The 25,219-nt window shown below is 37.9% G+C and overlaps 1 protein-coding gene across 6 annotated transcripts in view; it reads right to left on the reverse strand.

The window, feature by feature from the left end:
* The window catches only part of LOC108514874 (olfactory receptor 4C11), a 416,510-nt gene that overhangs the window by 190,981 nt on the left and 200,310 nt on the right, over nucleotides 1–25,219 (reverse strand). For all 6 annotated transcript variants that reach the window (XM_017851397.1, XM_017851394.1, XM_017851395.1 and 3 more), the window contains one exon: nucleotides 13,050–13,194. The gene's annotated coding sequence lies outside the window, so the exon portion shown is untranslated. The remainder of the gene's footprint in view (nucleotides 1–13,049; nucleotides 13,195–25,219) is intronic.

Genomic DNA, 25,219 nt, shown 5'->3' on the forward strand with positions numbered 1-25,219 from the left:
CAAGCCAAAAGTGTTAAAAAATTTAACACTCCCAAAGAGCAACTTTCAACCAAAAACTTACTGAAAAAATGAGAAAATGAAGCAAAAGTGAAAAAATAACTAATAGGATAAAAGGAAACAAAAGAAAGACTGTAGATTTATGTGCAAGCATATCAATAATCACTCTTTTTTTTATTTTTTTTTATTTTTTGAGACGGAGTCTCGCTCTGTCGCCCAGGCTGGAGTGCAGTGGCCGGATCTCAGCTCACTGCAAGCTCCGCCTCTCGGGTTCACGCCATTCTCCTGCCTCAGCCTCCCGAGTAGCTGGGACTATAGACGCCCGCCACCTCGCCCGGCTAGATTTTTTGTATTTTTTAGTAGAGACGGGGTTTCACTGGGTTAGCCAGGATGGTCTCGATCTCCTGACCTCGTGATCCGCCTGTCTCGGCCTCCCAAAAGTGCTGGGATTACAGGCTTGAGCCACCGCGCCCGGCCAATCACTCTAAATGTAAGTGTTCTAAATACCCCCAATTAAAATGTAAAATTTATATTATTATGAATAAAGCAAGATCAAAAACATACCTTCTAAAAGAAACTTACTTTAAATATTAAGGGACAAATAAGTTAAAGTTAAAAGGCTGGGAAAAGATAAGCCTTACTAAAACTAAGCAAAGGAGAGCTGGCACAGCTGCCTTAACATCAGACTAATTAAATGCTACAACAAAGAAAATGACCAGGGATAACGATGGTAATCCATATTAACAGAAGAACCAATTTATCAAGAAGACACAACAATCCTAAGCATTTATGCACCTAATAGCAGAGCTTCAAAATATATGAAGCAAATACTGACAGAAATGTTAGGAGAAATGAATAAATCCACAACTAAAGATGGAAATTTCAACATTGTTCTCTAAAAATTGATAGAACAAGTCAATAAAATATCAGTATTGATATAAAAGACTTAGACAACACTATCAAAATAAACATTATCATTTGTAGAACACTTCAATGAGTAGCAGAAAACACAATTGTTTTTAAATACACTTAGAATACTAGCCAAAATAGATTATATTTGATCTCAGTAAAAAGCCTCAATAAATTTAAAAGAATCCAAGCCATGGAAAGTATGTTCTCTAACTCAATGTAACTGAATGAGAGACCAATGATAAATAGAAAGCTCTCTGGAAAATTCCTAAATAGTCTGAAAATAAATAAAATAATTCTAAATAATCTGAGTGAAAAAAAGGAGCAAAATAACTAGATAAATTATTTTAATGGATGGAAGATGAAAACACAACGAATCAAAAATTAGTGGAAACCCAGTAAAGCAGCACTTAGAGGGAAGTTTGTAACACTAACCACCACCATTAGAAAAGGAATATTTCTTTCTTTTTTTTTCTTTTTTTTTAATTCATACTTCATTCTAGGGTACATGTGCATAACGTGCAGGTTTGTTACATGTATATTTTGTGCCATGCTTGGTATGCCTGCACTCATCAACTCATCAGCACCCATCAATTCATCATTTATATCATGTATAAAACTCCCCAATGCAATCCCTCCCCCCTCCCCCCTTCCCCTATGATAGGCCCCGGCTGTGTGATGTTCCCCTTCCCGTTTTCCAAGTGGATCTCATTGTTCAGCTTCCCACCTATGAGTGAGAAACATGCGGCTGTTTGGTTTTCTTCTTCTTGTGATAGGTTTTGGGCTAAGAATGATGGTTTCCAAGCTGCCATCCATGTCCCTTACAAAGCGACGCAAACTCATCTCTTTTTTGGCTGCATAGTATTCCGATGCGTGTATATGTGCCACTTTCTTAATCAGTCTGTCACAGATGGACATTTGGGTTGTTCCAAGTCTTTGCTATTGTGAATAGTGTGCAATAAACATATGTGTGCATGTGGTCTTTGTAGAATAATTTATAATGCTTTGCGTATATACCCAGTTAGTGGGATGGCTGGCGTCATTATGGCACTCTTAGTTTCTAGCATCCTTGAGAATTGCCATACTGTTTCCATAATGGTTGAACTAGTTTACAATCCCACCAACAGGTTGTTAAAAGTGCTTCCTATTTCTCCACATCCTCTCCAACAACTGTTGTTTCCTGATTTTTTAGATGATTGCCATTCTAACTGGTGTGAGATGGTATCTCATTTGTGGTTTTGATTTGCATTTCTCTGATGGCGCAGGTGAATGAGAGCATTTATTTCATTGTCTGTTGGCTGTATTGAATGTCTTCTTTTGAGAATGTCTGTTCATATCCTTTCCCATTTTTTTGATGGGGTTGTTGTTTTTTTCTTGTTACTTTGTTTGAGTTTCTTTGTAGATTCTGGATATTAGGGCCCTTTGTAGATGCAGTAGGATTTGCAAAATTTTCTCCCATTCTGTAGGTTGCCTGCTTCATCTGATGGTAGTTTCTTTTTCTTTAAATGACTCTTGGCCAGAATTACTCTGATGCCAAACTCATACAAAGACATTACATGAAAAGAAGATGACAGATACCACACTTTGTTCTCTCCTAAGTGAAACTTCGTTCCAACCAACTGCACTGTTCCTTTCTCTTTGCCTCTGTACATCTTCTTACTCCAACCTGGAATGTCTTTTCTGTTAACTGTGAATAATCACTAACTTCTTGCATGAAATTTTTACCCACCACTGTAGCAGACAATCATCCATCCTTCTTCTAAATTTCTGTAGCATGTTTTGCCTTGAACAAAGCAAATGATACTTTGAACTGCAGGTTTTCTTTATTCTTTTCTCTTTTTTTAAACACATTTAAGTATGAAGATTATTTTCTATTTTAAGATATTTAATTGGCAAATAAATATTGTGCCTATTCAAGATGTATAATGCAATGATTTGATATATGTATATATTGTGTAACAATTACTGCAATCAAATGAATGAACCTATCCATCACACTCAGGCTGTACATGAGATCCCCAGAACTTAGTCATATTGTAACTTAAAGTTTGAACTTGGACAAACATCTCCCCATTTTTTCTACACCCAGCGCCCAGAAACCACAGTTTTACTTTGCTTCTGTGAGTTGGACTTTATTAAAATTTCACATATAAATAAGATTATACAGTTTTTGTCTTTCTGTGACTGGCTAAATATACTTATCATAATGTCTTCCAAACATTCATGTTGTCACAAATGACAGAATTTTCCTCCTTTCAAAGTCTGTATGTATTATATTGTGTATACGTATCACATTTTCTTTCTTCATTCAAACACTGATGGACACCTAGGTTGATTCCATATCTTAGCTATTGTGAATAATGCTGCAATGAACCTGGGAGTGCAGATATCTCTTCGATACACTGATTTCAGTTTCTTGAGATTTATACCAGAAGTAGGATTGTTAGATCATATGGCAATTCTATTTTTAGTGTTTTGAGAAACCTCCATAGTGTCTTCCATAATGGCCGTACTAATTCATATTCTCACCAACAGTGTACAATTGTTCTCTTTGCTCCACATCTTGGCCAACACTTGTTACATTTCATCTTTTTGATAATTGTTATTCTAACAGGTGTTGTCTTTTATCTTTTTGATACTAGTCATTCTAACAGTGATAAGATGATATTTGTTTGTAGTTTTAGTTGTATTTCCAAGATGATTAGTGATGTTGAACAATTTTCATATATCTGTTAGCCATTTGTACATCTTCTTTTGAAAATGTTTACTCAAGTTTTGGGCATCTTTAATGGGGATATGTGTTTTCTTGCCACTGAGTCGAGTTCCTTATACTTTTGGGATATTATTTGCTTATCAAATGTATGATGTGCAAATATTCTCTCTCAATCTGTGGGTTGTGTCTTCACTCTGTTAATTTTTTGCTTTACTATGCAGAAGCTTTTAGTTTTATGCAATCTCATTTGTCTATTTTTGCTGTGGCTACTGTTGCTATGTTTCTGGGGTCACATCTAAAGACATCATTGTTAAGATCAATGTCGTGGATGTTTTTCCCTGTGTTTTATTCTATTAGTTTTACAGTTTCAGGTCTTACATTTAAGTTTTAATTTACTTTACATTATTTTTGTATATGGTATAAGGTCCAATTTCTTTCTTCTGTGTGTGGATATCCAATTTTCCCAAAAACATTTATCGAAGAGACCCTCCTTTCCCCATTGCGTGTTCCTGGCATCTTTGTCAAAAATCAGTTGGTCATAAATGTGTGGATTTATTTCTGGGCTCTCTATTCTGTTTCACTCGTCTATGTGTCTATTTTTATTCGAGAACCATGTTATTTTGACTACTATATCTTTGTCATTTTGAAGTCAGGTAGTGTGATGCCTCCACTTTCATTCTCTCTACAGATTGCTTTGTCTATTTGGCATCTTTTGTGATTTCATATGAACTTTAGAACTTTTTTCCATGTATCTGAAAAATGCCATTGAAAATTTGAGGAGCATTGCATTGAATCTGTAGATTGATTTGTGTAGTATAGACATTTTAACAATATTAATTCTTCCAATTTAAAAACATAGGTACCTTTCTATTTACTTGCATCTCTTTTAATTTATTTCATCAATATATTTCCATTTTCATTGTAGAGATCTTACACCTCCTTGGGTAAATTTACTCCTCAGTATTTTTTGATGCTATTGTAAATGGGATTATTTTCTTAGTTTATTTTTCAGATAGTTCACTGTTAGTGTATAGAAACACTCTTGATTTTTGCATACTGGTTTTGTATCCTCCAGCTTTACTGAATTTATTTACTAGTTCAACAGTTTTTGGTGAGGTCTTTAGGATTTTCTATAAACAAGATAATGTTGTCAGCAAACAAACAATTTCACTTCTTCCTTTCCTTTATTCATGCCTCATTTCTTTTCTTCCCTACATTTTGGCTAGGACTCTAGTATTATATTGAATAAAGAGATGAAAGGGACATCCTCATCCTGCTCCTGATCTTAGAGAAAAACTTAATTTTCAACCATTAAGTATGATATTTGTTCTGAGTTTTTCATGTATGGCCTTTATTGTTTTGAGGTAAATTTCTTCTATATCTGATTTGTTTAGAGTTCTTGTCATGAAAATATGTTGAATTTTGTCAAATGCCTTTACTGCATCTATTGAGATAATCAAATGGTGTTTTACTTCTACTTTAATATAATATATTACATTTATGGATTTATATATGTTGAAACATTCTTGCACCCCAGGAATAAAGCCGACTTAACCTTAATGATCTTTTTTTTTTTTTTTTTTAGGCGGAGTCTCGCTCTGTTGCCCGGATTGGAGTGCAGTGGCCGGATCTCAGCTCACTGCAAGCTCTGCCTCCCGGCTTTATGCCATTCTCCTGCCTCAGCCTCCCGAGTAGGTGGGACTACAGGCGCCCGCCACCTCGCCCGGCTAGTTTTGTATTTTAGTAGAGATGGGGTTTCACCGTGTTAGCCAGGATGGTCTCGATCTCCTGACCTCATGATCCGCCCATCTCGGCCTCCCAAAGTGCTGGGATTACAGGCTTGAGCCACCGCGCCCGGCCACCTTAATGATTTTTTAATGTGCTGTGAATTTAGTTTGCTAGTAGTTTGTCAAGGGTTTTTGCCTCTATCTTCATCAGGAATGTCGGCCTGTAATTTTCTTTTCTTGTAGTGCCTCTGTCTGGCTTTGTATTAGGATAGTGCTGGCTTCATAAAATGTTTTACAAGTATTCCCTCCTTTTCAACTTATTTTCAATCTCTATCAGGTACAGTATAGAAGTATATTATGTTCACCTGGAAAGGATAGTAGTATACATTAAGTTTTGCTGCAGGGATATTCTAAATTTCTTCTTCTCGTATGTAGTACACTTTGAAACACGCTTGATTTTCTGGGCATTCTGCAAGAAATCATCATGCTAGTGAAAGGAAAAGTTGCCTGAACTAAAAATTCACTCCAACTTCTGAGATGTTGCAAATAGTTCGACTAGTTACTCAAATATCTGGAAAAAGTGACTGGAAGATATGAGACAAAGAAACCTGGATAAGAAGTATGTGGATATAACTGTGGGTATGTGCACAATGGGTGCAGACTGTTTTGTCTCATCTCAATGTCAATAAATATCACCCCCCTGTGGAAGTCATTGAACAGGCAGACAAGATGACTTAACCAGTTGATGGCAACCACCCTTTTTCCTCAACCACCCCAGTGCTAACACAGTGGATTCATGAACAGCATAACCATGGTGGCAGGGATAGAAGCTATACAGAAACACAATGGTGTGGGCTGTCCCCTGCCAAGGTTGATCAAACAACCTCACTAATGCTGTTGATGTTACTGTTGCTGGATGTTCATCTTGTAATAGAAAGGATTGATTCTGGGCCATCAATATAATCCCGTCCCTTGACTACCCCATCCCCTGAGCCACAGGTGTTAAGTTGATCATATCAGACTCCTTCTACATCGCAAGAAGCAATGTTTGGATCTCACTGGGATTAACAAAATTTTTAGATATGAATTTGCCCTTCCAGTCTATGATGCTGTGTAAGTCCACTTTCACACTGCTATAAAGAACTGCCTAAAACTGGGTAATTTATTAAAGACAGCAGTTTAATTAACTCAGTTCGGCATGGCTGAGGAGGCGTCAGGGAACTTACAACCATGGTGAAAAAGGAAGCAAACAGGCCCTTCTTCACATGGTGGCAGAAGAGAGAAGTGCTGAGCAAAGGGAGAAAAGCTCCTTATGAAACCATCAGATCTCGTGAGAACTCAGTCACTATCACAGGAACATCATGAGAGTAAGAACCCCCAAGATTCAATTACCTCCCACCAGGTTCCTCTCACTACTTGTGGGGATTATGGAAACTACAATTCAAGATGAGATTTGGGCGGGGACACAGCCAAACTACATCATTTTAGCCCTGGCCCTTCCCAAATCTCATGGCCTCACATTTCAAAACATAATCATGCCCTTCCAACAGTCCTCCAAAGTCTTAACTCATTCCAGCCTTAACCCAAAAGTCCAAGTCTAAAGTCTCATCTGAGACAAGGCAAGCCTCTTTCACCTATGAGCCTGTAAAATCAAAAGCAAGTTAGTTACTTCCTCGATACAATGGGGGCACAGGCATCCGGTAAATACACCCAGTCAAAAGAGGATAAATTGTACAAAGCAAATGGGCTACAGGCCCCATGCATGTCTGAATTGCAATAGGCCCGTCATTAAACCTTAAAGTTCCAAAACGATCCTTTGACTCCATATCTCACATCCAGGTCATGCTGATGCAAGAGATGGGCTCTCATGATTTAGGCAGCTCTGCCTCTGGGACTTTGCAGGGTATAGCTCCCCTCCTGGCTGCTTTCATGGGCTGGCATTTCATGTCTGTAGCTTTTCCAGGCACATGGTGCAAGCCGTTGGTGAATCTACTATTCTGGCATCTGGAGGATGGTGGCCCTCTTCTCACAGCTCCACTAGGCAGTGCACCAGTGAGGATTCTGTATGGGGGCTCCAACCCCATGTTTCCCTTCCTCATTGCCCTAACAGAGCTTCTCCATGAGGGCTCTGTCCTTACAGCAAACGTCTATCTGGACATCCAGGCATTTCCATTCATCCTCTGAAATCTAGGCAAGTGGTTCCCAAACCTCAATTCTTGACTTCTGTGTGTCTGCAGGCCCAATACCATGTGTAAACCACCAAGGCTTGGGGCTTGTACCCTCTGAAGCAATGGTCTGAGCTGTATATTGGCCCCTTTTGGCCATGGTTCGAACAGTTGTAATGCAGGACATCATGTCCTGAGGCTGCACAGAGCAGGATGTCCTGGGACCCAAGCCATGAAACCATTTTTCCCTCTTAAGTCTCCTGGCCAGTGATGGGAGGGGCTGCTGTAAAGGTCTCTGATATGACCTGGAGACATTTTCCCTATTGTCTTGGCAATTAATACTTGGCTCCATGTTACTTATGCAAATTTCTGCAGTGGGCTTACATTTCCCCCCAGAAAATGGACTTTTCTTTTCTATTGCATTGTTGGGCTGCAAATTTTCCAAACTTGTATGCTTTGCTCCCTCTTGAACGCTTTGCTGCTTACAAATTTCTTCCACCAGATACCCTAAATCATCTCTCTTAAATTCAAAGTTCCACAGATCTCTAAGTCAGGGACAAAATGCCGCTGGTCTCTTTGCTGAAGCATAGCAAGAGTCACCTTTGCTACAGTACCCAAGAAGTTCCTCGTCGCCTTAGTCTGGACTTCATTGTTCATATCACTGTCAGCTTTCTGGTTAAAGCCATTCAACAAATCTCTAGGAAGTTCCAAACTTTCCCACATTTTCCTGTCTTCTTCTGAGCCCTCCAACCTGTTCCAACCTCTGCCTGTTACCAGTTTCAAAGTTGCTTCCATAGTTTGGGTATCCTTATAGCAGCACCCCACACCACCAGTACCAAATTACTGTATTCATTTATTCTCACACTGCTAATAAAGACATACCCAAGACTGAGTAATTTATAAAGGAAAGATAACACGTCCTTCTTCACATGGTGGCAGGAGAGAAAAGTGCCAAGCAAAGGGGAAAATGCCCCTTATAAAGCCATCAATCTCATGAGAACTCACTCACTGTCATGAGAACATCATGAGAGTAACTGCTCCCATGATTCAGCTACCTTCCACTGGGTCCCTCCCATGACATGTGGGGATTCTTGGAACTACCATTCAAGATGAGATTTGGGTGGGGACACAGCCAAACTATGTCAGATGCTTTGTCTATATTATACTTTGAAATCTCACAGAGTGTCTAATATATTATCATAGGATTCCATCTAACATTATCTCAGACCAAGGGACATAGTTTACCATGAGAAAGGAACAATAAGCATATGACCATAAAATCAACATGGCTTCCTTCATGCCACATTACCTAGAAGCTACTAGCCAACTGAATGTTGGAATGGCCTTGTGAGTGGTGCTAGAGTACACTTTGCAGAAGACACCTAGCATGATCGGTACACTGTTTTCCTGTATGTTCTACATGTTTTATTTCCTAAATCTCTCTTCAGAAACACCAACGATAGGATAAACTTCCTCTCACTGACATTTACAATGGAACTAAGTTTTGTTTGTACATATGTCTAAGTGTGAATGCATGTGCATATGACTGCTGTCATCTCCCTGAACACTGGAATCCCTGATATTTTAACTGAACCCTTTTCATTGTGGACCTCACAAATATACACAATAAATCATATGACACAGGTCTCTATTAGTCATAACTCTTTCTGAGGATTGGATCTTTATTAGAGTAAACTATGTATCCCCCCTCCCTACACTGACTGTCATAATTTTTTGTGCAAACAGAAAAAAAAAACTAATTATATATATAGTTTTTTTCAAATACCAGTTTTTAAAAGTTTTGTAGCATATTATTGTCAGCTGCATCAGGAAGATAAACAAAGAATGGGACACACTAGTTAAAGTGGTCAGCTATCAGTTAATCTAAGCCTTAGTTTTCTTGTTCTATAAAACAGAAAGGATAACAGTATCTGTGTTACACTATTATAACAATAATTAAAGGAGGGAACTTATGTAAAAATCCTAGTTTGTTGCCAAATAGCAAGTTGTCAATAAGTGTTAGCGATCATTAAAGTTAATTCAATTAGAAAAGAAGTAGAAAAACCAGAGCTGGAAGAAACTTTGCAAAACATGTTTAGCATCATGGTCAAATCCCGGCTCTGCCATTTAACAAACAAATACCTTGCTCTCTCTTTGCCACATTTTCCTTCATTGCAAGTGGATATAATTGTTTGGTTTAAGTCATATAACACATTTGAAGTATTTAAAAATATATTTTAATCATAAAATAATTTCGGCTATCATGATCAATATTTTTGGCTTATTTGCAAATGAGAAAACCACCATCCAGCATAGTTATGAGTAGCTCACAATCACAAAGCAAGTTACTCGCATTTTTGGAACTAGAACCCATTCCTTCTGATTCCCGTCCTAGTGCAAAAAATCTGGAAACTTTCTAAGATCCCAGGAGCAGAAAACTGAAATAAAGTCTAGATTCAGCTGTCTTTGAAACCTCGTCAATGACAAGAAAAGACCAACAGGTGGCAGCACGTCCACATGCAAAGAGGTCAGCTGTATTGATTTCCTGTCAGCAAATTATTTCCTCTTCCTGCTGAAATGTAACACAAAACCTGACACTCAGCCGTTAATGTTAATATCTTGACCAAGCCACAGTATCTCCTCTTCTTGTGTGATCTTCTAATATCCTAATTACGAACTTTGTTACCAACTCAGAACACAATGTCTCACAACAGCTTTGCTCCTGAAATCCTTGTTAGTTGATTTGCAGAACCAAAAACAACCTTGACAAATTTAAAAAGCATCATTGCACCTAGCATTTACCGATTAAATCATTCTAGTGTTTATCAAGTAGCAAATGTTACCTTATGTTTTGTAGGTAGTTCACAAGGGAAAGTTAAGATGTCTCATCTCCACCCTGATAGCCTCCTCCCACCCAAAACAAATCTTTGAAATAAAAGGAAACTAGGATTGCTCATTCTGAAGTTAGAACCACAAGTGAGTGTAAAATAATTGGGAACAACAATACACAAAGTCGCTTTTGAAAGATCTGTTTTATTACACCGGATGGCAATAAGAGTAAATTATTTCCTTATCTAAATTAGAGCAGATCCATTAGAAGAGGAGTTTGCTGAATGGAACCACAAGAAAAAAAAAAAAAAAAAACCCTCTGAAAACACAGTAAGGAGTAAGCAGAAAATGGAGTAGTGGAGTAGAGAACTCTGCAGTGTCAATCTTATGGCAGCCAAGCCAGATGCCACTAATATTCCCTACCCATGTGATGTTCACCAACCAAGCTTCAAATGAGCATATGGCACCCCCACCATAAAACCTCTCCCCAGGAAACCACAATGAATCAGGCCCATGTGAGTGTCCCTGACTAAGAAAAATACATTTCTAATGATACCTGGCACTCCACTTTTAAGTATCATTCTCTTGAGAGCTTTGAGGGACTTTTAGGTATCATTTTGGATATTTTTGGCTGAATTCAGTACCCATATATCCAACTGCCCTTGAGACCAAGATTCTGTACTTGAAAACCTAATTAGATCCCGGACCAGATTTCTCCAACGTAAATATTTTTTCAGATCTCTTGGCAACCGCGACGCTTCCTCACATGACACCTAAACTCTATGGGACTTACCTTTCATACATCAACTTATCTGCTTTGGGCATATTCAGTTTTCTTACAAATATGCTCTTATTTTTGTCCTCTGCCAGGATGGAAATAAAGGTCACTCACCTCCTTCATAGACTTTATGATGGCTGCTAATTTGCCATCTAGTCTCTTTCTCAGCCTTATAGGCAATCAGACAATTGGATGATATCAGAAAGAATGTCAAAGTCAATTGGGTAAGTATGTTCCAGGAGGAACCAAATTTGCTGTAATATTGTTTTAAGCCAAATACAATGACAACTGAAAATGTCATGCTTTTTTTCCCCAGTTCAAATGTGACTTGCCAATCTTTCATGTACAACTCCTTCCTTCCGTTTGCCAAGACAGTGAAAGGTGACTGATCTCACTGATTTCACACAAAGCGTTTCTTTCTAGTTAAGTATACCTGGGTGATTGATGTATTCATGGTCACATGAAACATTCAGCTGACAGACACACCAGAGATTATGGAATCCAACCTTTTATTTTGCAAATAGAGAAATGAAAATTTCACACAAGCAACCTGACTCATGGTCATGCAGCTATTTGGTGGCAGAGCTTTAGGCTGACTGCCATGCCATGGTGGCCACTGGTGCCATGATAAAAATAACCTCAATAAAAATAATATTGAGATTTTATTTAGGGTAGAATTGACCCCAACTTAAACTAGATGAAAATCCACTGACATTTCCAGGTTCCAAAGTGGATTTATGGTCAAAAGAATCTATGTGTCTCCATTTGAAGTTTCTGTGAAAGTCCCTGGTGCTCCCACTGAAAAACATACGCAAACACTTGAGTCACCTCGAGTCTGTCAACATGTGACACGCCATGATTAAAATAGCATTACTTTAGCTTAAGGTTTTATCCACCTGTTACATTTGGAACGCAAATACGCCTGTGAGATATGTTGCCAGTCGGTCAACACTTGAATAACTCTTCAAAGTAAAAGAACTTCTTTATCTCTAAAGAGCTATTTGTGAATTCGTTGACTTCTCTGATAATGCATTTAAAGAGTTCCTGCTCTTATAAGAGACTGTGCTCATAATTAGAAATGAATAAGACAGGACTTCTGTTTTCACAGATTTCACAGTATATCAGGTGAGAGAATGATTTAATAGGATGTGATGTGTCATAGCAGTTTTGTAAAAACATGGTCTTGTGGCTGCAGAGGGCTGGAAACTAATTTTATTTAATGAAAATGGGATAGAAAAGAATTAGGGAAGTTTCTTAGAGCAATCCACAGAAGGCATTGATGGGAGGATATTAGAAAAATATGCAGGTATTCTATATCTAAGGGGAATGAGGAAAAGAGAGTGAGAAAGAGCAGAATCAAAAGCCAGATATCTGGCTTGCTTAAAGCCTGACTTTCTCAATTGCCATTTGATCTAGTCCAGCTAGATCTAAGACACTTTAGATGAGTTGAAAAATATATATATATAGACTTTTTACTGTATCACATTCTAGAGTGAATACAAAACTAACATAATGCATCAATACAAAGGGTTGAACAACTGAAATGACTCGTGAGACTCCACAGAGTACAGTCTTAATAAAGGTAAAGGATATTATTAAGCCAGGGGAAAAAAGCACAGAAAACCACAGAAAGGTCCAAGACTTTCAGACCCAGCTTCCAGGATAATTTCTCAATTGATTAGGATGTGATTTTCATCTGAATCATGAACTACCAAGATACTTGAGCTCTGGAGAATCACAGTCTTGTCCAAGGAGTGGTCTTTTATATGTGTCTGGTCTCATAACCAAAATTGGGCTGCATGACAAAACTGAACAGAAGAAATGAAGAGAAAATAGTAGAAACTAGATAAAAAACACCAATCTGGATTTTTGTTGTTGTTGTTGTTGCTGTTTTAATGAACAAAGCTAATAAACTACTACAGATCGCTTACCTGGCCTGTCTCAGGTCCTAGTACAGGAATATTTATCACCAGTTAGTTGAGTTTATTCTGATTTGGCTAAGGCTCCAGCAGTGTCTCCAGGAATCTCTGGAAAGAAGTCAGTCCTCCCTCTAGACAACAATGGCTCCAGGCATCCCTGGAAATAAACATAAGATTGCAATAGATCAGCTGAGATTAATCTTGTATTTATGTATATAACAACACTTCCTCAAACCAGAAGACAATTAAGAATTAAACAGTTAAAACAATGATAGAAACAGCATATCTGGCTCCTTTTCCACTCCTCATCTGTACCTTCCCCCCCATTCAAATATTTCCCTTTCAGCCTTTATCAGGACTCAGAAGGTGTCTGAAATCTTCTTGAACTCCAGCTTCAATTGAGACTGATTCCTGCTCTTTCTCCTGGAGCCAGTTAGTTGTGAGAATCACCGATACCCAACTCATGGCTGACTACTCTCATGTCTGTTGCTGGAGTTAGTGAGTTCTCTCTCCAGCCTCAGCAACTATGTTGCTCTCAGGTACATAAGGGATGTAACTGTTTCTGTCCCTGCCACAGATGAAACCTTTTGACCTTCTGCAATGGTTAAGACTGGACACTCTAAGCCTTGGCTGCTCATGTGGCATTGGCCTCATATCAAGCTTTGGAGCCTACTTGCATAAATTGCTTTCTACCCAGATTGCAGGATTTGCATGGTGAACTCTCCAACAGTAGAAATGGAAAGGACTTTGAGTCAAGGGAGGAACATAGAGCAGGCAGCACAAAGACACACAAATCCAGAGGTATCTCTGGGATATTTTGCAAGCTTTCTCCTAAGGGCTCCATTAAAATTGCTGCTTCTCTAAAAGACTGACTCACTGTCCTAGAAACAATGTATATCAGGGTGGACTACAACTAGGATTTGGATGACAGTTTAACAATTCAGGTCCTGACTTGAAAAACTACTATAGCATGTCATTCTCCAGCACGTCATTTTCCAACCACAAAAACAATAATGCTTAGAAACTCATAAGCAAGTAAGCTGAGTTTTTAATTGAGCAATATAGTCAGGACTCATTAAACAAGGTTGGGAATTATTCCTATGCCAGGAAGCCAAATGCTACTCGAATGTAAACATGTCTTGGGAACACAGAAAGTGAATCTCATGTACAACAGGATGCAGAACTGAGACGCAAACTTCAAGGAGGGCCCTGAAAGTGTTAATGAACGAATGCCATCTCCACCACAGCCAACCTGGGTGCGTGTTGGAGACCGCATGACCCAGGTTTCCTCCCACACAGCACAAAAAGGAGTCAGAGTCACGCAGCGATTTACATTCACCCTCTAATCGGGAAGCCCAGAAAACATGGACTAAATCCCAGTACAGTGGACTCAGAGATTAAGATCTAGTGGCTGCTTTCCTCTTTATTTCATTTCCTGTTCATAGCAAAGAATCTGGTCATGGAGAGGGAAGCTAAATTCTAATTCTAATAAATTTACTCTTAAACAAAACTCTTTCCCAGCCCAGGGTTTTTGCAGGGACGATAATGTATTCAGCCAGGCTCTGCCCAGCAGCAATTCCAGAATCATCAGGGATAAACTCACAATTCAATAAAAGGCTACAGAAGCAAACTAGGCATGGGTGTCACTCCACAGGAATACACAAAGATTGATCATGGTGAGACTGTGATGAACACAAACAGTCCCTCATATCTAGATGTACAGCTTTTTCTCTTCAGCTCCCGAGTCCAGGCAAAACATTTAGCCATGGTCAGTTTAGTGCTATGCCTTCTTTTTCTCTCTCCAAAGAGAAAGGTCAGAAGTGGGATGAACAGACCCTTGCAAGAAAATCAGAGTGGAAAATAAACTGCCCTCTCCGGGGAGTTGAAACCAGAAAATGTACGACATCTAAGCTGCTCATCAAATGGAGGGGAGAAATACCAAAAGACAAGAGAGATCAGGGAAGATATGGCAGAAATGAGAGGAAAAAATTTTCTTAAGTGGAAAAGTGAGTGTCTCCTGTAAGTTGTGAGTGCTAGAAAATAACAGAGGATGGGTGGAAAATAGGCACTCTGAATTTGAATTTAATAGGCTTTTGGTAAATTGTAAAAAAGTTTCTTCCTTTGAAAATGTTTTTAGAAAAGCAAGATATTCACCAAAGACATATGGATGCCCATTAACAGATCAAAATGTGTTGCAACAAAATGGTGATTTAAAAGGCAACATGTTTGAGTCTACCAAAATGGCGAGTGGCAGCAGGGGACCGACAGAGATGCTGCCGTCCCTGCGGTTCTCAATCCCAGTCCTAAGAGGTTCCTTATTCTAACAGAACTTCTGTGCTGCATGACTGCATGGCTAATTTGCAGCCTCTATCCCTCCAGCTAAAAATGTCTAGACAGGCAGGCTCCTGACACAAATACAGATGCTAAATGATTAACATGAAATTCATCTTTACATCAGTGGCAGGATAATGGAAGTTTATAGGAATAAAAGGCCCGTTGTCATTGGCAGTTTGTGAGGATAAGCACATCATATTTTAAGGTTTAGGGTTTTTAGACACATACTCCCTTAGAATACTGAGGACCTGGGGGCAATCTTGCCAGACTTCCTCTGCAGGCATCTTTAATTTTCTTGTATCATAAATTTTTATCTTACATTCTATACAAGGGGGAATCACTGAGCTGGTGAGTGAGCCTAACCATTTGCCTATACGTATGAGGTTTTGTTGCTTTATAGTCAGTGCAAATATGATAACTCATATAACCTCTCTTATGAACCTCTCTTTTTCTCGTTTTGGGTAGGGGGATTATTTTTTAAATGGCCTTAAAAAGAAAGCCAACTTCTGGTATTGGAGATGGAAACAAAGAATAATAAAGAGTAAAAGTAATGGTTCTCATATTGAGAACAAAAGATTTGCTATAATATAAAAATAGAAAATCAAATTTAGCAAAAGCTTGTATCTACAAGTTGAATAAGTTCAAATGCTGCCTACACAGAAATAGGAGATGAATTTAATGGAACTATTTCAGGAGCATTGCCAACGCTGAAAAAGCTACTTGTCAAGTGAGAAAGATACAACAGTAGTGAAATCTGAAAAGGTGGTTTACTTTTCATGCCAGGATTAGTACAGGAAAACAAATGCTTCTTAGTAGAAATGTACTTCAGGACAAAGTCAGAAACTTGGCAATGCACATTCTTAAATTATAAATAGTAAAATGTTCTAGTGAGCTTGCCCAATCCAAGTTTACTATTGAGTAGAAGTTTACCACTGAGTTGGTAAGATAATTTTCAGGGCTCTTTTCCCCTGCTTAATATAATTGTAATCAAACAAAGAACATTGACTGACTTTCCCAATTTATCAGATATCTTTGTTTTATGTTTTCCTGAACTGAAAACCAAAGGGGCTCATAGCAGAGGAGATTAGAAACCAAAATAAATGCTCAACACAGACAGCATGTATCTATAGCAGATGAAAGTGCTTTGGCACACAAATATCCCCAGGAGAGATGAGCTGCTGGGATAAAGCAGATAAAAACTGACTCATCTTCTTTAGGACAATGCTGAAGTCTTCATTTTAAGCTGAACTTGTTTCACCATTTAGGAAAACCCCCATGATACCAAGAGAGAATGAGAACTTACTGAGGGTATATTCGCAGCATAAAAAAAGGAAAAAATAATAATGCCAGTATTTTTTTCATGTATTAAAACATGTATCCCAGATAAAACATGTATCCCATAATTTAAAGTAAAATAAATATATAAAATTAAATAAAATGCTTCAACGATGCCACATGAAATAAATTTTAGTAGTATTCTTTATTTTAGTAACTTTATCCATTACTTTAGTCATATATTTATAGAAATATTAATGCCCAAAGAAGAAACTGAAAACAGAGAACAGAAAGTTCTCAGAAAAGAAATGTAACTGCTGTTCTCAACTTATGAAAAGATACTCATCCTTTTCATACAATGAAAATTAAGACTACACAGAAATAACATTTCTCACCTCTTTGGTAAAAATTCAAAAGTTGAATAATACACCAGCTTCTAGGGAAACTAGAGAAATAGGCACTCTCTCACATTGCTAATGAATGTGCAGCATGTTTCAACTTCTAAAGAATGCAATTGTGTAATATCTATCAAAATTATAAATGCAAAATATCCATTGTTCTTTATCCATTGACAGATGAATGGATAAAGAAAATATGGTATATACATATGACAGAATATTAGCCTTAAGAAAAAGAAATCCTGCCATTTGTGGCAACATGGTTATACATTAAGCAAAATGAGTCAGATACAGAAAGACACTGTATGATTTCACTTATATGTGGAATCTAAAATAGTCAAATTCACAGAAGCAGAGGGTAGAATGGTGGTTGCCAAGAGCTGGGGAGAGGGGAGAATGAGGAGTGATGGTTAAAGGGACAAAGTTTCAGTTATACAGGAGAATTTAATACTGGAGATCCAATGTGTAGCATAGTGCCTATAGCAAACAATGCTGTATTGTATACTTTAAAATGAAAAGGGGGTAGATTTTACGTTATGTTATTATTTTATCTTACCACAAAATAATAATAAAGAGAGCAGAAGGAAACTTTGGGAGGTGATGGATATAATTACAGCCTGGATGATTGTGATGGTTTCATAGGTGTGCGCTTTTATTCCAAACTTTATTGAGATGAATACATTAAATATACACAGCTTTCTATATGGCAATAATGCCTTGAGAAACGGTTTAAAAAATACAAATGAATTTACATTTTGACTTTGGTGTCTCACTACTGGGACTTTATCTGATAGATATTCCTGCATATGTTCAAAATGACTTTTGTTAGTTATCCACTGCAGCATTGTTTAAAGGAGAAAAAATTAGAAGGTTCCCAAACGTGCATTCATGAGAGACTGATAGATGGATTGCAATTAAAAATGAATGAAGAAGCTCTCTGCATATTGATCTGGAAAGATGCCCAGGATATATTAATAAAAGCAAAGCAAAGGATTATGAGCATACTGTGTTGCCTTTATATAAGAAAGAGACGGGGCCGGGACCAACAACTAAATTCATGCTTATATTTACATCAAATAAACACTAGACAGATACTAAAGGAAGTAACAGAAGTTGTTGCTGGGACAGCCAGGTGAGAAGGGCTCCCTGACAGAGCTTCCAATCAGCCTGCGCACTAGGAGGAATAAGCACTGGATACAGTCATAGAAGTTTATGCCATTTGCAGCCCCACCTCTTTCTGTGTGGAACTGGGGATTCAAGCTGACAGGCAGGAAGCACGCTAGCAGTAACTCTGGCCTTGCAGAGATTCTCTGTTCCCCTTTTTTTCCTTTTCTCCAGGAAAATCCTGCCTTACCCTTAAAATTGTCTGCAAGCCTAAATTTTCTTGGCCATGGGACAAGGACCCCATCTTTAGCTGAACTAAGGAAAAGTCCTACATCATTTTCAATATGAGGTTTGGGGGATGGGATAGAGTAGATAAGAATAGAAGTAGAAATGAGGTTTCTACAAGTCTATAGTATTTACCTGTCTGAATATATATCTTTCAAAATAAATAAATGAAAGCCTAAAAAAAGGTCACTTAAATTTTTTAGTAAGTTACTAAAAGAGAAAGTGCCATTTATGAGAGAAATTATGGGGAACATAAGTCAGAAAGTTTTTGTGGAGGTCCCACTGATATTTAAGTGGACAAGGTCCATGGATGGATCTGAAGGTGTCTATTGAACCTTGGAATTGAACACAAAGTGTTAGATCTCTTTCCATATGTGCATATTTCCAGGGGAATTATCTATAGCTCTCATCAGATCATCAAAGAACCCCATAATGCAAAACAAGTTACAAAATTAAAAATTTAAGAAAGTCTCTAGACTTACTCTTCATGAATATCAAGATACTTTATGACTTGGTTGTTATAAATATAAGGTCTGGATTCAAGAGACCTGGGATTACTAGCAAACTTCACCACTTACTAGTCTTTTGTCCCTGGGCAATTTATTCTATTCAAACTTTCTAGCCTCGCTTTTCTTATCTGCAATAGAAAGAAAATAGTAATATCTACTTCACATGATACTGTAAGGATTAAACTAAATAATGCATGTAAAGTGCTTAGCAAAATGCCAGACACGTAATATGCACTCAAAAAATAGTGCCTACTATAATCATTCAACTTAATATCAGTACTGTGCTCACATAGCAAGTTTTGAAAGAGGTCAGATAATACATTGAGTTTTGGACCTGTTAAATTTGAGGTGCCTGGAGATACCTAAGTGAAGATATCCAACTGAGAGCTGGATTTAAAGGCCTGGGATGCTAAAAAGTGCTCTGCCATGTTATTACATTTTTGTTTTGTCTACAGTCACTCTCTTGATTATCTCTTCTAGTTTCATGCCTTTCAAAATCACCTATGTGCTGATGATTCACAAATTTATATGTCCAGCTCAGACCTGTCCCTTAAAGTCAGACTCCAAATACCTACTCAACAAATAATTATTGGATGTTTTATAGGCATCTCAAAATTAATATGTGCAAAAACCAACTTCTAATCTTCCTCTCAACCTAATGCACCTAAAGCCTTCCACATCTTAATAGTGATTCCATTTTTCTAGTTAATCCAAAAATTTTGAAGACATCCTTGATTTTCCTTTGTTTCTTCTACCCCATATCCAATCCATGCTATTTAGTGGTTCTACTACAAAATATATCCATATCTAATTATTTCTCCCTCTCTCTCTTGCTGATACCCAATCCCAAGCTACTAATATCTCTCTCACTAGACTTATCGTGACAGTATCCTAACTGGTTTATTTGCTTCTACTTTTCTCCTAGAATAGTAGAGAGAGTCGATTCTCAGCACAGCAAACAAATGATTCTTGAAATCAGACCAGGTACCTCCTGTGCTCAAGGGCTCAAGGGAAAAAACCAAGATCCTTTTCCAAGATCAAGGCCCTACTCCTTTATTTTTTTAGCCTCATTTACAGATTTTCTCCTCACCAGACAGTACCTTCCAACTCTAGTGATCTCCGTCCTGTGCCTCTAACATATACCAGAAACAGTACTACCTTCTCACTGGAATTCTCTTCTTTCAGATATCAAACCACATGGCTCACTTCTTTACCTTCTTAGCTTTTGCTCAAATGTCATCTCAGTGAGACGTTCTCTGTTCAAACCATCTTAAATTGCACTCCCCACTCTACCTGTATCCTCCTTCCTCCTTTATTTCTTTCTAAATTTATCACTAGTTAATGTGCTGTATAGTTTACTTAGTTATGTTATTTATTATCTGACATCCCTTCCTGAATAGAAACTCCAGAAAGTTGGATAATTTTGTCTATTGTTTTTTTTTTTCCTTCTCACTCCTCCCTCCAGCCCCACTGTTTTTCCCTCAGTACCTAGAATAGTGCCTGGCCCATGGTAGGTATTCAATAAAGATTCATTTATATTTTTAATTGCTTTAACTAATTTCTTGTAGTGTACTCGTTCTTCCTCTGAGCTTGGAATAAATTTTACTGGCATAGGTTAAAAGACTGAGATTCATAACTCTGAGTCAAACCCAAATGTTCCTTTCCAATCAGTATCTATTCACGGTCCAGGAGCCAGAGTACCTCATGGCTTGTCTAACTCAGAGAGGTCACTTCACCTATAAAGAGAACATCCTGCAAAGTTGGATGGTGGGTAGGAAAGAACAGTTATGGTATTTTTTTTCAGGAGTCTGAGTCCCTGATCTTTGAAGTCTCCTCAAGATTCCTCTTAATGGTGTTAATCAAATCTTCCTAGCAGAACTCCTGGCCGTTCCTGCTAAATTCATTGACTAATCAAAAGAATTTTCATCACTTCTTCTCCCTTCCAACTCTCAACTCAGTATAAGCTAATTTGGAAAGAGAGATTATAAGGTGGAGTGGTGGATAGAAGGTACTCTCTTAAGCCTAACAGTAGGAAAACTCTGAGGTCTAGCTTGCTTTAAACACCTGGCTATATTGACCTGTCTATAAACGGACTTGGCAAAAGTCAGTTTAAAACTTTCAAAACTTTCTGCACCTCTTCTTGTAACACACACTATCATCACCAACTGAACCAAAGTGAGACCTTGGAGACAGGGAATAACACAGTTCTTGTTCTCCTGACTGTGCTTATAGAAGAGGCCAGGACATCACCAGCTAAGGAAGCCAGTAAGGTGAGACCCAACTAAGTTGACAATAAAGTTACCATAACAGACAGGGAAGCCAGAGGGCTATCATGTAAATCCAAGAGACTTCTCCCATTCCATTCATCATAAATTCTCATAAAGCCCCTTCCTCATATTTCTAGAGGCCAATCTGGAGAGGTGTATGGAGAAGAGGCATCTGAAATACAGAGTTTTTGAGATCAACAGTGCAATTGCATTTAACAAATTGAACTCAGTATAGTAGCCCCTGCTACTCAGAATTACGTGGACTCATAATAAAGATGAAATTAATTATAGAAAAAAAAAGTACAGATTATTTGCATATCTAAGTGTAATACACATGAGTTTCCCTCCCTGTTACATTTGTAATTTACAGTCTAATACCAACAGCCTGTATTTCTCAGAGGGATCCTGATGGATCTTCTGTCTGAGTCTACTTTGCCAGGCTAGCTTCTCCATCCCTGAGGCTTGGTGAATTGTCCTGGCTATAGTTCTTTTACTCATCCAATCATTCACTCATTTTTCCTCCAATCATTAAAATTGAGACAAAGTGAGAAGAGTCCACTTAGAGACAGAAGTGCTGGCGCCAGCCCTCACAACCACCAACTGTTACCTGTTCTGTGACTTTGAGAAGTCCCTTATCTGTGAAACAGAGATAATATAACCAGCCTCAAAGTGCTGGCATTTGTTTTAAATAAGATATAAATATGAAAGATTCTAGTTTGAGATAAGCCTGGGCAATATGGTGAGGCCCCTGTCTCTATAAAAGAGAAAGAGAGAAAGAAAAAGAGAGAAAAAAGAAAGAAAGAAAGAGAGAAAGAAAGAAAGAAAGAAGAAAGAAAGAAAGAAGGAAGGAATGAAAGGAAGGAAGGAAAGAAAAGAAAGAAAAAGAAAGAAAGAGAGAAAGAGAGGGAGGGAGGGAGGGAGGGAGGGAGGGAAGGAAGGAAGGAAGGAAGGAAAGAAAGAAAAAGAAAGAAAGAGAAAGAGAGGGAGAGCGGGAGGCAGGGAGGGAAGGAAGGAAGGAAGGGAGGGAGGGAGAGAGAGAAGGAGAAGGGGAAGGGAAGGGAGGGAGAAAGGAAAGAAAGAAAGAGAGAGAAAGGAAGATCTCCACCCATTTCAAAGACCTTTGTAAAGTTAAGGCATTGTTACTATAAATACTAAAAAATAACCACCAACTCATTGATCACTACCTGCCACAGTAGCGCGCAGACTTGAACAAGACACATTCCCTGCCTTGAACTTTTTATAATCCGTAGTGCCTCAGGTGCAACTGATTTTCCGTCTAGGTTCTGCTCTGGCTGATCAGAAATCAGTTTATTTCATGCTGGGAAAGTGTAGGCAGGAAAATCATAAGGTTTGGCTCCAATATCTTCTCCTGAAATGAGTCACTTGATCATCTACAATTCCCTGATCCATGAAAGCAGCACCTGCACAGAGCTATTTCCTCATGTTCCAGGTAAACAAGAAATAGAACACAGATAGACACATACACTGCCAGACAAGGTTAGGGATGAAATGAATCTTGCAGAGAGCATGTGCCTCTCCAAACTCACACCTTAGAAATTTCTAGTATGCTCCAAAGTGCAAAGCAGAGTATTTTAAAATTCCCTTGTACAGTGTTTTTAATATTGTACATAAATCTCCCAGCTCATTTACCTCATTATCCCACTCTATATATGTCTAGTGGGAAATTGAAGTAATCAAACAAATAATGAACACTTCAAAATTTGCTACTGAGGGGCCTGGAATCATCCAGAGAGGCTACTGACGTTAGGCAAAATGAATAGAAAACAGTTCAACTCTCCACCTCATTTTGTTGAAAAATACACACACACACACACACACTCTCATGTATTTATATATAATTTTAGATTATTATGATATACATTTTAAATTAAGCATGAGAACATGCCCCTCAGGGTCCCATTGTGCCTGGGTATAGAGACAGGGAGTTCAAAGGAAGTAATATGTGAATTAGGGAGAACCTAACTTACATCACTGCACACTTGAAACATGTTATGTTCAAGGGTCCAACTCCCTTATGTCATTCTAAATATTCATCTAGAAAACCAGAAAAAAAGCTGTTAAAAAATATTTGCAAAAATGTAAATGTGTGTGTGTGCACGCATGCGCACATGTGCATCGTTTTTCTCTCCTTCTTCCACTCCTAAGGTGAAATCAAGGCACACTTGAAACATGTTATGTTCAAGGGTCCAACTCCCTTATGTCATTCTAAATATTCATCTAGAAAAACAGAAAAAAAGCTGTTAAAAAATATTTGCAAAAATGTAAATGTGTGTGTGTGCACACATGTGCACATGTGCATCGTTTTTCTCTCCTCCTTCCACTCCTAAGGTGAAATCAAGTTCAAAGATACTACCTTTCTTGAAGGGATAAAAGAAGAGGAAACAGACAAGGAGTTTCTCTCCCAAGACTCTGCAGGAGGAGGAGATAATTGAGCTTCTTCTCTATAATAAGACATGCAAACAATTAGGGGCCATGATCTGATGCCAAGGTAGGAGAAGCTGTGGGGCTGTTTCTATTCTGAGCCTATATCTTAGAGAGGGCATGGTTCTTTGGTTTCACACCAAAGTCAAAATAAGACAACAATGAGTCTCAGAGAACACCAGAGCTCTAATTAAATGTAAAAGGTTGATTCAGGGAGCGAGACAGTGGCCTTCCTTTTAGAAAGTCTTTTAAATTTCTTTAATTCTTACTCCAAATGTTATCCATCTAAATTAAGTCTTACTTTGAGATTACACAAAGAAATAAATACATTCTTATAAGCTAGTAACTTGGATAACTGAAGTGTGCAAATAATGCCCGATACAGTATGATCTCTGCTATGTAGCCAATGATAGAAATAGCTAAAAGTAACTGAGCCTCTTCTACACAGTTTGCATTGAGTATAACATTTATTCATTCATTTAAAAAAAAAAAAGTCTTGGACATGAAGTATGGTTCTAAAAAATTTAGAGAGAGAGAGAGAGAAATTCAGCTAATGATAAGACACTATGAAGAAAATGAAATAGAGAACAAATGAGTGGGACAGATACTATATTACATATTAGAGTGGAGTGTCAAATGATGAGATGCAGAAGTTCTCCAGAACCCAAGCACAGCCCATTCCACACAGAAGGCACAGACGTGAAAATGACTGGAATCAAGACAGAGCTTGATTTGTGTGAATAATTGAAAGAAAGTTCTGTGTAGATGTTGTTTTCCCCATTTCATAGACAGGTAAGTTGAGGTTCAAGAAGTTTAAATAACTTACTCAAAGTTACTTTAAAAGCATGTGCCACTGCTGAGATTTCTTTTATTTTACTTTTTGGAAAAGTAAATTATTCACATATTCACCAAAGCACTGTAATATGTTACTCATTGGGAAGTCTCCTCACTTCTCCTTTGTTCCTGTCCACACCATTCCATCTCTCATCACCCTTCCCTTGCATGAACTAAAAATGGCTTAGCTTTAGCTGCTTGAGTATCATTCAAATGCTTACACAAATACAAGCAAATACAGTATTATACTATATCCCCCTTCCTTAACCAAACACAGTATACTATACATAGTGTACTGAATTTTACTTGTTTTATTTAAAAATATATCCTAGACACATTTCCTTGACAGTGTCCAGAGTTTCTCATTTTACCACATACTACTTTCTTGTTGAAGTGAACAATAGTTTACATGATCAATCCTGTACTGATGGAAATCTAGCTGGTTCCTAGGTGTTTGCTAGTATAAACAATGGATACCCTTGCACGTATTCCATTTGGCATTGGAAAGCTCACTGCCTCAGAGGAACTGAGAAAATTTGCTTTATTCCCTTCCTTTGTGGTAGCAAACTTTTACTACTACTAGTCCTTCATGAGGTATTTCCTCAAAACCCATCAGAAAAGTGTTTTATAAACTTTTGGATTTTTGCCCATATGATTGGTTTGAAATGGTGTCTCTGTGTTGGTCTTAATTGTGGCAGCTCCTTTCTATTTATTATTTATTTATTTATTTATTT

The sequence above is a fragment of the Rhinopithecus bieti genome, unplaced genomic scaffold (assembly GCF_001698545.2).
Source record: "Rhinopithecus bieti isolate Rb0 unplaced genomic scaffold, ASM169854v2 scaffold_33444, whole genome shotgun sequence".
NCBI classification, from domain to species: Eukaryota; Metazoa; Chordata; class Mammalia; order Primates; family Cercopithecidae; genus Rhinopithecus; species Rhinopithecus bieti.